We start from the raw sequence: 16036 nt of genomic DNA, 5'->3' as shown, positions 1-16036 counted from the left end.
TTGGCTTCACTCTGGGGAAACAGTTTCATCCTGCTTCCTGCTTCCCCAGCCACCGGCAGGCAAAGGAGAGAGGCGCTGTGGATGTGAGGTCTGCCTAGTGGGTGATCCCAGAGTCACAGAGCACGGGGAGGAAGGGAATGAGGGGCTGTAAGCACATCAGTAGGAAATGCTTCTAAAACCAGGTTAGAAAAGAACACAGAAAACCGGAGCTGAAAATAGGCCCCGTCTGATCAGCACCACGGCTCCCACCTTCCGTTGCTCTGGCTCCCCTTCGGACTGGGGAGACAAAAAAACATTTCTGCCTGCTTTGTTCGGGGCTTCTGGCGCTGAGCTTGGCAAGAAGGGATCCCCAGCCACTTGCCTCTGTGCCTGGTGTTTATATCCGTTTTCATATGCTCGTTCTGACTGCTCTTTTCCATGTGCGTATGCGCTCAGGTACGCGCACAAGCCCCCCTTCCACGCAGGCGGTCCTTCCAATCTTTGCAAAAATGAGGCTTGAAACAACTTGAACTCTGTTGCACGCTTTGGGTCCCTCCTGGCAGCGAGAAGCCTGCAGATCTCAGCCCCCCCGATGTCTGTAGGGAGGGCTCTGGTTGCGTTCTGGACCACGCAGACACCATGGCACGGGGAGCGTGCCCAGGAAGATGATGCTGTCGCTACACAGGCAGCTGGAGCATTGTTACAGGTTAATGCGATGTTGAATGGCCCTGAGCCTGCCTCTCGTGTTCCCATTTACACAGTCACTCGGCATCCGAGGCTTGCAAAGTGTGCTTGCAAAGCGTGCTGCCCGGCCTTCGGCCACACTCGGAGACCTGCACTCCATGAAGAATGTCACCCTTAAAGAACGTGAATTATCCTGAATTGTCCCAACATTGCACTCCAAACCTTACGTATCTCCTACCCCCTCCTTGCGCAGACGGTGCAGCAACAACTTTTTCTTTCCTTCTTTATTTTTAAGCTGGAGCACTCAGCCTGGTGTCTCCGTTTAGCTCTGATTGGCCGCAGCGTACAATCTGGTGGCTGGTGTAGAGTCCCAGCTGGCAAAGTCCTTGCTAAATATTTTGCAGATCAGGAAACTGACGAGCAGAGCAGCTAAATGACTCACTCAAGGTTCACACAAAAGTTCAGTGACAGCTGGAAGAATCAACCCCCGGATCCCCAGCTCCCCTTCGCCTGGCCAGCGGCAGGTATGAGATGTCAGGAAGGAGCACTGATTTCCCTGGGGCCCCGTGCCTGGCGGATACTGCCCATCATTTTCACTGCAGCACGACATAGCCACGTTGTCACCACACACGTCGAGCTCCGTGGCAGCTTGAAAAGACTGCCACTCATTCATAGGAAATCTCCTGAGTGCGATGACCAAAGCTGGGGAGAAAAAACCGTGGGGGCTTTGCACATGTTGTTGCTCCTTCCCTACCTCCACGCTTAAATTAAAAACAAAAACAACCCTCCCCCCTAAAAAATCCACCCAATTGAAAGCATTTGTCTCCCTTCGAAGCAGTCAAACATTGCAGAATGCAGAGGCATGAGTGTAGGCTTGCGTCTGTGAGCCTTTGCTGGCCAAGTTATGTGGCAGTGGGTGCTGGGGAGTCCACATGTGCAAGGAGAAATGGGTCGAAAGGGGACAGAGCTGCTGCTATATAAGGCTTTTTTCCCACTCCTTGCCAACATAATCAAAATAACTCACTTACACCTAATAAAATAAAATGCAGAATCCAAAAGCCTTCCTTCCCTCCAGCGGTTTGTCTGGATCCCATTCCTTGAAGCTGAGCTGAGAAAGCCACAGTGGGTTTTTATTATTATTATTTTCTGTTAATTTTTCTAGGATGAAAAATACTAAGCGAGGCAGAAGGTGCGGCATATTTCTGGCACAGATGGAAGGCAAGTGCTCCTAAAGCTGATGGCATGATGGGGACCAAACTTCACGGTAAGTTAACGTCTGTTTGTTTTTTTGTTCCCTTCCTTTTTTCTCTCTCCCTCTCAGTTTAATTTGGTCCTTGCTTACCCACAGATAGGTGGGGTTTATCACCTCCTTGTCTGCTCTAAGCATATGCGTGTGTGCTTTTTCAATTAGATCTGATATGCCCTGCCCTTCTGTCCATTTCCATTTCGGGTTGCTTTCCATCACAGCTGCGGTTCTCCAAACTACCGGAGAATGAGTGTGGGAAGTATCAGCAGCCCTTTACAACGTGCCGGGAATGACCAGAGATGACAGTTGCAAAGGTGAAAGAGAAAGGTACTAAAACATAAAAGCTAGAAATTCCACATGGGTAGTGGCAATCTGACAAATTAATTACCTCTTCTGCATATGTAAATCGTAACGGTGAAGGGGACTGCTCCTGTGGTGAACTCAAATGCAAAACTGATGGCCTGGTGGGCTGGAGATACAAAGCTGGGCGTGCTTCTTGGAGGCTCTGAGTAAAGCTGATTGTGAAATGATCAACTGAAAGGGCAAGTTTGTCATTCTTTTTTCTGACAGAGTGTGCAGAAATGTTGATTTTGATACAATTTTCAGGGGAAAGGCACCAAACTAAATAGCCGTAGACTTCACCATTGCAGACCTCTGACCCGGATGCGTCATCTTCAGTCAGGGTGTTGCAGGGGCTGATGCAGCGCAGCTGTGACCACACCGGGGAGCGCGGGAGCACCCCCACCCACCCACCCACCCTCGCTGGCCGTGCCATGGGGCACGTTGACCCCTCCAGCTTGACTCACGGGGTGGGCGAGGGACGGTGTCACCGGGCTGCAGCTGGGAGGTGAGCGTGGTCCTGCAAGCACACGGCCACCCTGCTCCACGAGCCCCCCAGGCAAGAGGCGGCACCCCGAGGCCAACTGCCAGAGCCTGCACGTTGTCAGCGTGGTGGGACATCTGGGCTGAAGGAAGCACTGAAACTCCTTCAGTACTTCCAGTAAATCATCATCGTTCCCCCAGTGGGAGAAAGCGAGGCGCAGAAGTATGAACGTGACTCAGCGAGTCGATGGTGGAGTCGGTGACCGAGCCTGTAGGCGCTAATCTCAGTGCTTGTTCTTTAGCTACAAGACTGTCTGGTGTAGAAGAGGGATTTATATTCATGTTCAAAGTTTTCTTTTTGCTGTCATGCATATTTAATGTGCATCTAATAAATGACTGACTTCCACAGCTTGTGCCGCTGCAGCTATGAAAATATACAATAACCCGATGCCTCTTATCTTTGTTTCAGCTTTGTTAAGTGACCGAGATGAAGCCTGCCTTTCAAACACAGGTAAGTGGTCTCTGCTGAAGTCACTGGGATCTCGGCACACGCCCGTGAAGGTGGAGGTTGCCCGTCTTTATTACTTGCTAAGTTATGTTGTAGAAACTACCGTGTCATTTCTGCTTGCCTCAGGACTTCGAGGTTGCTGCATATTTTTTTTAAAAAAAAACACAAATCTACCAGACAATGGTGACTAGTCACGAATAAAGAAGAAAAAAAATTGTTTTACAGTGATATGAAGGTAAAGAAATGAGTTCCATATGGCTGTGTGTGTTTAAGAGCACAGATTTAGTAGGGAGGCAATGGGGGCTGGGACCCTTTAATTTCTGCTACGCTCTGTGTCATGATGAGGGAAAGTTATTGCTGTCACCAACGCGTTGCACCTAGCCCTGCTATGAGAGAGCCACTCTCCAGCGTCCCACCTGTCCCATCACGTACCTGCTCCTTCTTTCTCAGCCTCAGTAAATCATTTTTCACTCAGCTACCAAAGCTCTTGATTTTTACGTTTGTGGTTTCCCAGAGTCGAATCCTTGGTGTTGGTCAGATGTCACATATGTGCGTGTCATTTACCTTGTAAACCACAACTTTTTAAAGAAGCAGATGCAAAGTACATAGGAAAACTAAGAGCACTGACCCAATCACAACAGCAATCTCTTTTTAGATCGTTACGGCATGTAACATCTCTGAGCGAAATGGAGTTAATCATCCAAACCTGTAATTTTCAAGTAATCTCCAATTCTGGGTTGTTGTTATGTTATTACCAGCAGTAGCCAGCATTTGAAAAGGAGGCAGCAGAGAGTTTCTGTTAAAATGAAATCAAAAATATTTTTTATCAGTGTTATGTTTAAAAGCTGAAGCATCTGAATGCTTTTTTGCAATCTGTATCAGAGAGTCATACCTGGTGAGTCTCTGCCTAAATCAGTGGCAGCAGAGGGAGCGTGTAACAAAGAGAAAAAATTGCAAAAAATCTTGTAAGATTATGGAAATGCCATGCAAGAGGCATAACACGGTAATTTGCAGGTTGGGATGAAAAAACATTAATGCTCAATTTCTGCATATTGAGTTAATATGTGCAAGTTATTAACAGTGTAATTGTTCGGCTCAGATGCTGGTGGCAAGAGATTTCAGATGATAAATATGTCTCCAGCATAACTCAATTCTTTTCACTAGAGTTTGACTAAAGGACAAATTAGGTCCCTTATGTCCGGGAATGAATTTGGTGGAAGCAGCCTGTATCAAAGGGCCTGGGGATTTGAGATTGTAGGGTACAAGAAGAACATAAATATTTCATAGTGGAGAATAGTCTTGACCCCTCACAGAAAACCTTCTGCTACAGGATGCAAATATGCAGCATCGCTGATTCTTTTTGCATGCACCATCCTCATGTAACATTGAAACTACCTGCTCTGTTTTCAGTTTTGAAAATAAGGAGTAATTGTCACTTCAAATTTGACCTGCTGGAGCAGACACAGTTCCATTAGGACACAGTTCTTCAACCATTATCAACGCTCAGTACAAAAACTGTCCTCTTCCTCATTATTTCACAGCTAGATTGTTAAACATCTTAAGCCATTTTGGAGGAATAATAAAAACAAAAAGATATCAACAAATCAACTTTATCTCCCGAAAAAACAGGAGGAATGAATTTCCCTAGTGCCTTCCACCATCATCTCGCTCTTATCATGAAGGAGAGACTGTGCTGGCTTGCTGAAAAGAAAAATGGGAGGGAGGAGAATGCAGCCACTGGGGAGGCTGGAGCTCCCTAAATGTAATTTCCATATCTCGTTGTTTGCAGGCTGTGTCCCGATCAGGCCGAGTACCCTTTGGAGAAGTTCTGCTCCAGATGCCTCAGCTCAGGGTGGCTGCTGTTACCAAGGAGTACCGAGATGCTCCGGCCTTATCCATGTACCACAGGGGACCCACAGTGCATTCCAGGAGCCAAATGCATGACTCAGATCTCTGTTCCTCCAGCGACTTGAACTGCACACTGCTTGTAGCTCTGCATAACCAAACCTGTGACGGACCCAGCAAAACCTCTCCTGTTCAGTGGCGGAGGAAGCACAAGCACACGTAGCTCTGCACGGCTACCCCGCAGGTACGGCTCTCCAGCGCCTGTCCCCTCACCCTGCTGGCTTTCTGGGCTGCTCTGGGTGCACCCGAGGAGCACTGCTGTCTGCTCAGGGTTGCAACCGGGGCAGGTAACAGAGACCCTGCCAGAAGGTGCTCGATCCCCTTAGGAAAAAACCAAGCCGACCTCCCCAGCTCAGCCTTCTCTGCCTCCTGTTTGAACCCCCCAGGGTCCAGCCCAGCACGAAGGACAGCAGAGCCACCGGTAGGTCTCCCACCCCCCAGGGGGGGGCTGTGGTGGAGCCTCCCCACCACCCTTGGGGCTCTGGCCGCGGGCGGCCACCCGCCACCCAGCCGCTTCCAGGAAGCCAGCCCCGTCGCGCCGTCTGGGGCCGCCGGCGGCTCCGCGGCCGTGCCCTTGGCTGCCGGCCACGGTGGGAGGCCCCCGCAGTTCTCCCGGCTTTGGGCGGCCGCCTGCGGGGGTCCCCAACTCCTCCCCTGCACGCCTAGCAGCTGGGGGGAGAGCGAGGAGGGGCTGGGGTGAAACCTTGAATTCCTCCCCCCCGCCAACCCCAGCTTTGAGCCCAGCGGGAGGAAAGAGGGGAGGTGGAGGGCTTGTTCTGCTCCGGCAGCGTTTCTCTAATGCGGTTACACAGGCTTGAAATGAGCGAGTGTTTACCACAGGAAAACACTGCTGCTGGTACCTCTGCTCCTCTAGAGCACCAGATCTGTGTGTTTAAAATGGCCAGGCCACTGGAGGAGCAAAGGCTCAAAAAATAAAATAATAATAATAAAAAAAATCGAATTCTAAGAGCAAATCCTTTTAGAGCATGTGTGTGGCTTTCTGTGGTGCTGGGAACCTACAGTTCCCATATAAAACTCAGCTCCTAATTCTTCCCCGTCTTTTCCCTTCCCCAGGCTCTGTCCATTGTTCTTGCTTGGCTCCATCACTGAGTCCATGGCAAACTTTTGTCCATATGTCTCCCCAGGAGCCATCCGAGGTGTAGGTCGGGCTGTTATTACCCCTGCTTCGGAGAAAGGAAACTGAAACATGCCTCAGGTCACCCGAGGAAATCTGTGCTGGATTAGCACCTGAATCATTTGTTCTGGTCACAGAAATGCTAATTTCATTAGCATTTCCACATCTGAGTGATATGGCCGCGTGGAAGATGCAGGTATTTCCAGCCCCAGTCCTACTCCACTAAGCTCAGCGGCGAATTTCTTTGGCAGTGGCATGAAATCTAACCAAATATTTTCTTTGGGCTTGGTTCTCCTTTCATTAGCATTGTTTTATGCAGAACCGATGTAAGCAAGAGAAGGGATGATTATTTTTTTGTTTAATTCTTGTAGATTTTTATTTTTATTTTTATTTTTTGCTGTGGAATTAATCAACAAAGATGGTGATTGCTGGTAACAGACTGGGATATCTCAAATGAATGTCATAAGGTTTTTTTGGTGCAATCCTTTATTTCTGCATTCTTTACAGCAGGAGTAGGAGATAATGGGGTTGGAATGTCCTTCTTGAATGTTCATTTTATTTTTTTTGTCAAGGAGGATAAAACTCCAGCTAATCCTGCCATAAATTTAGCTATTCCTAATGCCTCCCTATTCCCACTTCTCTTCAGGCACTGGGTATGTAATCAGTCCTGTGCCAAAAAGGAAAATAGAAGAAAAATTTGGGATTGTAAGCAGCTTTTTTAAAAAAGGAATAATAATAAAAAAGTACAAGCTGCCCAGTATTGCTCAAGTTCAGATGGTTTTAATAGCTTTCCACTGTAACCTGTCTGGCTCTGCAGTCCCTCCACGGGAAAATTGAGGTCTGGGAGCGTGCAGAATCTGTCTTGGGGCAATTTACATGGTTCAGTACTCTTAGGACAGCAGCACAGTGGTGCTTTGCCCTTCTTACAGTAGTGTCCCATTAAAGGTTTACATCTCTGCTCCTCACAAACCCAGCAGAACTGAGCAACACCCCCTGCTAACGCATGGGGCTGGTAAGAAAGGGGACAAGCTGTAATATTTGGAGTGACACGTGGCTGAGCGTGTCGGGGTCTGAACAGGACCAGAGGGGCCCTGACCGGCAGCCCTGTGGCCTGCTTTGGAGATGGGCTGTCCCTGCTCCCTGTGGGACAAGGTGGCCGTCTGCCCCACCGTGCTCCTGTGGGGCTGGGTCCTGCTCTTTGGGACCAGGGCGTCCGGAGCAGGGCAATGGGCAGAAGGAAGCAGGGCTCAGAGCAGCTTCTCCAAAATAAGGGAGGAACTAAGGCTGCTTTGGGGAGGGAAAACCCATAGGAGGTGTCTGCTATTTCCGAGCAGAGGCTGCATTCCTACCAACCAGCACGGTGGTATTTCCCTGTGGTCTGCTCCACGGCTGCTGCACCACCTTCCCGATGCCTTATCGGTATAGGTGTTGTACGATCCCTTGCCAAGTAACAGTCCTTCCTCCTTCCCCTTCTTCCTAGCTTCTGTTGAGTTTCTTTCCTCTGCTGCTTAGCCCATGGCTTATATTACAGATACGTTTAAAGAAGTGGGTTCTTTTTAAACTCTTGTGGGTTGTGTTTATTTCTGTAGGGGATATCAGTTTGAGGTATGTACCTGTTAAGAGGTGCTGTGCTTCTTGACCAGTTTTTTTAATATATAATTTAATTATTATTAAATATTATATAAATTATTAAATAGAAGGAACCCAGCCTCAGCCTATGAAACTTTTCCAGCGCAGTGTACTTGTTGATCGTGATGGCTAAATGGGCACTCTGCTTTAATGACGGGCTGAGAATTGCCCAAGTGAGCAGTGAAAAGCCAGGCTAGCTGTCGGTATAGCAAAAGGGTGGTTATTTTCACGACATCTACCCTTTCTTAGGTAACTGGGTAAGAAGAGCATCCACGTGGCTTCCATCAAGCCTGTCCTGCTGCCTGTTTACAACCAGCCCAGGGAAGGACCTCTGTGCACCGCAGGCACGAGACCTTGGCCTGGCCTTCCCACCAAGGGGTCCTTTCTCCGTGAGCCATGCAGCTGGTGATCTGGCGTGCCTTGCTGGCTGCTGGGGGGCTTTACGAGCAGGCCAGCTGCTGTGAGGAGGCCACAGCCGCACAGCTCCCAACTTTGGTTTTTATAAGCACCAAAAGAGACAATGGGGAAAAAATCAGAAATAAGCAAGCTGGCTGTTTTCGATTAGGAGCAGCCCAACTTCAGTCTGTGCCACAGGCACTCGTGTTTGCTTAGCAGTACAAAGAATTATTCATACGAAAGTGGATTCCTGGACCAGGATAAGATAGCAGGACCTTTTACTTGCTCCCATGGGTCCATTTCTGGTGGGCTCCACTAGCATCTTGCTGGCATTTAGTGGGAGGTGAAGCCTGTGGAAATGCACAGGGTCAGTGAAATGGTCCCTTTGTTACTAGGCAGTTCTGGATCAGGCCCGCAGTGTGAGTTTCCCTGTTGTCTCTAGCCTGTAGGGGGTTGCTCCCTTTTGTACTTGGGTGTTCCTAAACTAAGATGATGGGGCTGTCTGTAAATGCATCGAACAAAATGACCGGCCTGACTGGCCGTGGGGCTGTGGTTTTATGCCCTGATCTTATGACTGACCCCTGGTTTTCACACCTGGCAGCAAAGCATCTCTTCTGGGCTTAACAAACGATGGTTATCTGGTGTAAAAAAAAAGTTATCTGCAGGTACTATCGCGGGCCTGTGAACTCAGGGTTTCTTGACTGTGTTCCCAGCTTCTCCACCAGCTCCCCATGGGCCTCGGTCTGTGTACCTGCAGAGTGAGGATAACCATCCCTACCTGCCTTGCAGGAAGGAATATTTGACTGAGAGGTGCCTGCGCTATGAGATGCTCGGATGAAGGATGTAGCTGGGAACAGTTCTCACCGCTCTTATTAGGCCTTGCTAACAGAAGGGAGAAGCAGTTCTGTGCTGCCTTGCTTTAAATAGGGCACAGTGTGAGGCACAGATACAAATGAAAACCGTTCAGCTTGTTTCTTTTTCTCTTCTCCCCCTGCAGAGAACCTGGCCCTGATTCTGCTGTCATGCTGGTGCAGAAGAGCAATTCAACTGGTGTCAGAGGATTTCCATTGACATAAATCTAGTGTAAGCAGGAGTATTGTGGGGCTCTATGTTGGACATTTTCCATTTTCCAGGGTGAACGTGTGGACTTTCCCTCAAGCAGACCAACCTCAGTAGGCATATTTTTTCCTCGTTGTCCTTGCCCTTAATTTTTCTTCTATTTGCTTGTGTTCCTTAACTCCATAAAATGCATCTTCCATAAATGCAAGTGGAGGTGGGCATTAAAATAAGGCATAGCTAAATGTTTTAGGGAGACTTCTCCACTTGCCCCTGACACTCCCTTCCAAAGTGGCAATCACGTATGGATTTTACTATCCTTAGGCAGGCAGCTTTGCTGGTATTTTTCATGATTATTGATAATTATTATTGATAATATTTTATTGAAGAATTTTATGTCTTGGCATTTTGAAGTGTTGCAAACTTCCTGCAGAACAAACAGGCCCCTATACTGAGGAATTTTTGAGGTAGCAAAAGGTATGTGTGATAAAGAACGCCTGATTATTCAATCAGATTGAGATGTAAGTACGTAAGGTCAAGCTCGCTGTTCTGCTTTCATGCAACTTCTCCAGAAACTCCCCTGGTAATAAATAATAATGATTACCTGATTATCTGTAAGGCATAATAGCAGCTTTCATCCAAGATCTTAAAAACTCTTTGAAAGGTGGATTTTGCAAATGCAGAACTGCAGCGCAGGGGATGAACAGCTTGATTTTTATCAGACAGCGTTGAACTTGCCATGGGGGCACACAGGGGAGCGCGTAGCAAAAAGGGGTTGAATTGGTGCTTCCTGCAGCTCTGTCCAGCGCCTCATTTTTGCGGCTGGTTGTGCCACACAGTTCACGCTATCTCAAAACATCCTTCCCACGGATGTTTTAATGTGACCCAGAGCCCTGTGTATGGTCTTTCAGGCATATCTTTGAGACAGGTACTCCTAGAAACTTAGATCTGGTTGTAGAGATTGGTTGTTTCTGAGCAGGAGAGTTGTGTTCCCAGCTCCTTGGGAGCAGCCTTGCAAGGTGACCTTACACCTGAAAACTGCAGCACTGGAAGGGTTCTGAGCATGCTGTGCGCTGATGGAAATCCACTGCTCACGCCGAGTCACGCGTGCATGCAGGCAACAACATCTAGAGTATCTTGAAACATTTGGGAGATTACAAGACAATCTTTACTGCTGGCCCTGCTCTAACCCATTCTGTTTTTTAGAAAGATGTGGAAACAACTTATCTAATATAAATGTATTTGTTTTAGGTTTTTCCTCCCCCTCACGGTTTCTGCCAAAAGCTCTGGATCGCTGTGGTCAATGGCATCTCCGAAGGACACATGGGCTGACAGACAGTAAGTTTGCTACAGCAAATATTGCAGTCTTTTCCAACAAAGGCAAAACAAATCACATGTTGTCAATGGTACTGCAGGTCAAGCATGAAGTTGTGCCATCTCCCACAGTCTGAGCAGAAAAAGAAATCTAAGCAGTGAAGGGAGACAGAAAAGACGGCTGGCTGACCCCCTCAGAGCTGCCTAATTTGCTTATATTTTTATGTATTTTTCTGTACTTTTTTATTTCTTAATGCATGGAGTTCCCCAGCTTTCTATTATGATAATGAGGAGTTTCATTCTGTTCTCAGCACCAGAGCTCTCCTCATGGTGGTACAGATTGGACACTTTTTTTTTCCTGCCCTTCTTATCAGTTTATCGCAGATACCTCAGCTCAGTGCAGATTTGAAACCTTTACCTTATGCCCAATGACTTCCTCCTGTCTGGGAGGAGAGAAGGAGCGGGGAGCACCCTTAATCTGTCTTCCCCTTGGCCAAAAAAGGTGGCAGAGGAGGGGCAGTGTAAAGGAGAAAGCTGGTGTCAGCCGAGAACCTTTTTTCCTTGCTTCATCTCTTCCTTCCAGTATCTCCTCTCCCTTCCCTTCTGCTCTCTGCCCTTTTGCCGTAGCATTGCTGGTGACCTTGCTGTCTTTTCCCCTGCCACTCCTCTCCATCGGACAAGGTGCTTGAGAGATCGGGGCCCCAAACAACTGAGGGAGAAGCCTGTGGAGTCATTCCTCCTCCGTGCAGCTGTGAATATGGCCCAAGGGGCTTCTAATCACTTTCTTTCATTCTGCACACAATGAGTAGTGTAGCAAAAGCTCTCAACTGGGGAAAGAAAGGGAGAGAATTGCCAGAGGAAGAAAAGGATGGGAGGAGAGAGACGTTTCTCTCTTTATCCATAAAGCTGGAGGCTTCCCTGTGCAGGAAATGAAGGTCCTCTGACCCCTGGAGTCTTTTTCCTCCAGTTCAGACAATGTGCAGATGTTCTGCCAGGCCTTGCCGCACCCGTTTGATACCTATAAAGCTTTTACATTCAATTCTGTCGGGTTGGCTCTTTCCCAAAGACATTAAATTCACATAAGAAATAAAAGCATTTTGCAGTACTGGAGCTATTCATACCTTGGGAAGCCCTAGAGCTTCATGGGTGGAAGTCAGAGAAAGGACCTTCCCAGCAAGGTGTCCTTCAGCACTTCAGGACACCGTTTCCTACAGGAAAGCCATTTCTCACCAAAATCTCTGGGGCAAGAAAAGGGATGATGATGGTACAGGGAGGGTTGCTTTGCTCTTTCAGTGACCAGCTGAGAACAGAAGAACATCCAGTAAGTGTGTGTGTCTAGCAACAGCGGGGTAAGAAAAGGGCAAATATTTTGCTGGCCTTATCTGGTGGAATTACTAGGACTATCCATGGAGGAGAAGGGTGGGAAGCAGCTGTAGAATTACCGTGTACCTGGAAGCCCACCTCTCCATTTTACAAGGAAGCAGCCCCTCTTAGAGGGGCAGTGCAAATGCTCCCATCCTCCTGAGCTACGTGGAGAGCCTTCATTTGAGACCTTTCTGGGGGTGAAATCTCACGGTTGTGTTGCTGGCACCTGTCAGAGCCCATGAGAGCTGTATGTGTCAGATGTAAAGTTTTCAAAGTACAGCAGGCCCAGAAACGCTTCCCTCCATGCATGCATAAGATACTGTGATTAAAAATGCACCCACGGAGAGGAAAATAAAAACAACAGCCCAGAAACTCCTTGAAGAAGGATATTTATGTCCTAAGTTGTAAAACTAGCCAAGTTCCCCAAAGAAACAGCAGTAATAGAATTTAGCTGTTGGAACCCAGAGACGCATTGTTCTGATTTAATAATTAATGTGGAGTTAATTGAGGCTTTTACTGAACTGAAACAGGATAAAAGAAACCTGCCAGTCTGGACGCCATGCTTCTCTGAGAACAAGTTCATTCTGTTCCCCTGTGACCCCCTCCCCAGTCCCTCTGCCACACGCCGCCCCCCTTTCATTTCCCCCAAAGGGGTGTGGAGCGTGACCACTGCTGTTCGGCACACAAAACGAGGCAGGGAAGCAGGGAAGGTGGCCACCGAGGCGGCTGGCTGTGGGGAAGGGGGAGCCGAGAGAGAGCCCGGTCTGGGGGTGAACGGAGCTTTCCTCCTTCCCTCTCCTGGGCCATTGTTTGACAGCAATTTTCCACATATGCACTGACTTGGGAATTACTGAGCCATGCAGCAGGCACAAAGGATGCCTCCGAAAGGCAGCAAAAACAGACAGAGAGAGAGACAGGGAGAAGCTGGCTCCGTGTTATCTTCAAGAAAGTAAATAATGACACGGGTTTATGGCTTAAAATGTACTGCTTTAGAAATTAAGGGTTGCACAGAATGTATCCTGGACAAAGTGGCTTTTAACCCCTCGGAGCCTGTGCAATGTGAAGAAATACTTCTCAGGCTTGCTGGGAAAAATGGCAAACTTTGGGTGGCGGGGCTGTTGGTTACTGGAGAATGGAATGATCGGAGAACCTGTCAGAGTAGGGCACGGCTGCTGCACGATTTTGGGTCCTCTGGAAGAGAGTTTGGAGCGGCCTTCCTCTTGCAGTAGAAATCGTTATACCAATTTCAAGGATCTTAGGATGCGAATTTATCAGAATTTATCAATAATCATGACGGAAAAGCAGCTTTTTTATATATATATATATATATATATATTTTTTTTTCTGATCACAACAGTACTAGGGGAACAGAAGGTGCTAAGATGTATGAGTCTTGGAGCAGATCTGCCCTGAATTCTGGCCCCTGCAGTCTCCTGCCTTGGGTCTATGTTTTTTTTGGAAAAATGCAGCCCACTGACATATTCTGGTGTGTTAGTGCAGAGGTGAGGGAGTTTTCCTCATATGGAAAGGGTAGAAGAGTTTCTGGGAAGGAGTAACTCCTTGATCTCAATTCTCCTTTCCTTCCTTCCACCCCTTCCTGTCAGGATGAGCCCTGCTACTTTCATTCCGCCCATCATCTCCTACCTAGAAAAGGGAGCAAGAGCAACAACTGTTGTAAGCCCATGAGATTGTGACCACTTGCAGTTTGCAGGGGGGAAGGATCTCTGCACATCTTCCCGTTTAGTAACTGCTCTTCAGCAACTGCCTCCAAAGTGGACTTTTCTATTTAGGTTTTCCCTTTATTCTTCTAGGTTCACTGAACACAGCGAGAGGAAAGCCCCAGCCAGGAGCACCAAAGCCGTGCAAAGCAAAGCTCCTCTGTATCGCTGACAGGCACTGGGATCGTCAACAGAAGTGAGGTACGCAACACTTCTTACTCATTTGGGGTTCACACTCTCTCCTTGCAAGCAGGAATGCTGGAACATTGGGGTTTCTTCCCTCCGAATAAACGGGGTAACAGAAGAGTTTACTAGGAAGTGCTTTTTCACCATCTTTGAGTCCACAGACCTGTTTGTGTAGCCCTGAAAACCACCTGGGATGTCATCTGCAACGTATATGCTGTCCTTTGACCACTGCTCTTCAGATCTCCCTAAAGTCTTCATGCTGGAGACAGTTTCTAGCCATGTTAAACTTTGACTTACTCTTTCCTGTGTCTGAATATACAGTTAAAATATTAAGTGTGTTAACTGTATGTCTACTACAAGGCTAGATGGATGCACATTCAGGGATCTAGGTACTCCCCACTTCTGCTACACGTGAGTTGCAAGGAGGTAGGAAAAGCTGCCAGTGACAGGATTTACAGAGGGGCATGCTGCTGCATGCGCTGCCGGTGTTAGTTTGGGTTCTGGGAGCCATACACATCCTGGATACGGGATGGGGACTTCCTGGATAAAACTGCCCAGCTGGCCCGTGTACTATCTAAAAACTACTTTTAGAACTTGAAGAGATGAGTGTCTGTCATTTGGGCTCTTACTTTAGAGTCTCATAGCTGGAGACCGAATCCCATATTCTGAGAAATAATTATAGCTCATGTTAATGGGTCTGCTGGTGAGAGGCAGAGAGAGAGAGAGTTCTACCAGCCTGAGTCTACAGTGCTGTCAAATGAATGATGTGGTGTTTTGCACATATGGGCACAGTGGGGAGCATTATGCTTTTTCAGCGGTAATCTGTGAAACATTCAGGTTTGGGTGCTGACTGAGGGCATAGCCCTTCTGGGGTTCCGTCTACGTGTGATAGCTGTGTCTGTGGCAGCCCCTTGGACGTGGGGCCTGCTGAAACCAGTATCGTGGAGGGTGGGCCCAGTTTAGAGCTGGGATGTCAGTCTTCAAACCACACAGGTGGTTGCTGCCGGCATATTGGTCAAGGAGACTGGAGCAGTAGTTTTTCCCTCTGAATGGAAACATGTCAGGTTTCAAGTTCCTTCATTTTTATCTGCTCAATGCATTAGACATGGATTTCTGTGGGTTAAAACAAGAGAGTTTTGCAGGAATGATGATTTATTGTTCTTCATTGTGTACCAGCTGGCAGCTGGGCTGGCAGGGGATCCTGAGCACACATCTTATCTCTCAAAGACCTTTCCTGCACTGGTGCTGGGGTGGTTGTGCCATGCCAAGAAGCAGACGTGCAGCAACGGACCTGTGATTTTTTCCTTCCTCTCACCTGAACATGGGCAAACCCCATTGGGTGAACTTTACAGCACAGAGCACATCTCTGAGGGTGGGCGAGGGGATGCTGGGCACTTGGAGAATGAGGAGAAAGAGGGAAAGTTCTGAGGAAGGTAATCACACACTTCTTGAGAGTCATGTGGACACGGTATACATGTGCCTGTTGTGAGGTAGTGCTTTAGGTGCATCCCCGTTTATTAAAAAGGGATTATTTTTTTGCATCTGACTTTATTGATACACAGTGGTTCAAAGGAAAATAAGAAAAAAATACAGAATTGCAGCTGTGGAATATTATTATTTATGCGCAACCCTTAGTCAGAAGTTCCTCTGGAGATCTATTGATTCTGCGTGTGGGTGAGTTTTTGAGCTGCAGTTGGTGCTACTCTAGCTTTGTTGCCACTTAAGATAATAAGCTGGTCTAATTCTGTGCACGGCATCCTGGCTTCTACAAGAATGGAGTTATGCCAGTATTGGTAGTTTTGGAAAATCACTTCGCAAGTGTGTGCCAAATCCCTGGAGGGTCTGCCGTTCAGAAACACGGAAATTAGAAGAAAAGAATGACTCCATTGATCCGGTTGCTAAACTGTTCATTGTATGACCTTAGGCAACTCATTTAATTTCTGAGTGCCACAGTTTATCTATCAATAAAATAGGAATAATATCTATTTATTTCTTACAATAGGTTGGGAAATCTAATAAGAAAAAATGTTGGCAATAAGCTTTTGATCCTGTAAAAGTAAGAGAGGACAGCAAAGGACAGCATTATTTACAAA

At 47.6% G+C, this 16036-nt stretch overlaps 1 long non-coding RNA gene across 1 annotated transcript; it reads left to right on the top strand.

Annotated features, from left to right (window-relative positions):
• The first annotated feature begins 3203 nt into the window (after nucleotides 1-3203).
• LOC118177149 lies at nucleotides 3204-13915 on the top strand. Its single transcript, XR_004755686.1, has 5 exons — nucleotides 3204-3242; nucleotides 5029-5328; nucleotides 9302-9387; nucleotides 10612-10698; nucleotides 13851-13915. It is a non-coding gene; the product is annotated as an uncharacterized LOC118177149 (long non-coding RNA).
• The last annotated feature ends 2121 nt before the right edge of the window (nucleotides 13916-16036 follow it).

This window comes from Oxyura jamaicensis, chromosome 21 (genome assembly GCF_011077185.1).
Source record: "Oxyura jamaicensis isolate SHBP4307 breed ruddy duck chromosome 21, BPBGC_Ojam_1.0, whole genome shotgun sequence".
Classification (NCBI taxonomy): Eukaryota; Metazoa; Chordata; class Aves; order Anseriformes; family Anatidae; genus Oxyura; species Oxyura jamaicensis.
This window is presented reverse-complemented; position numbering and strand designations above follow the sequence as displayed.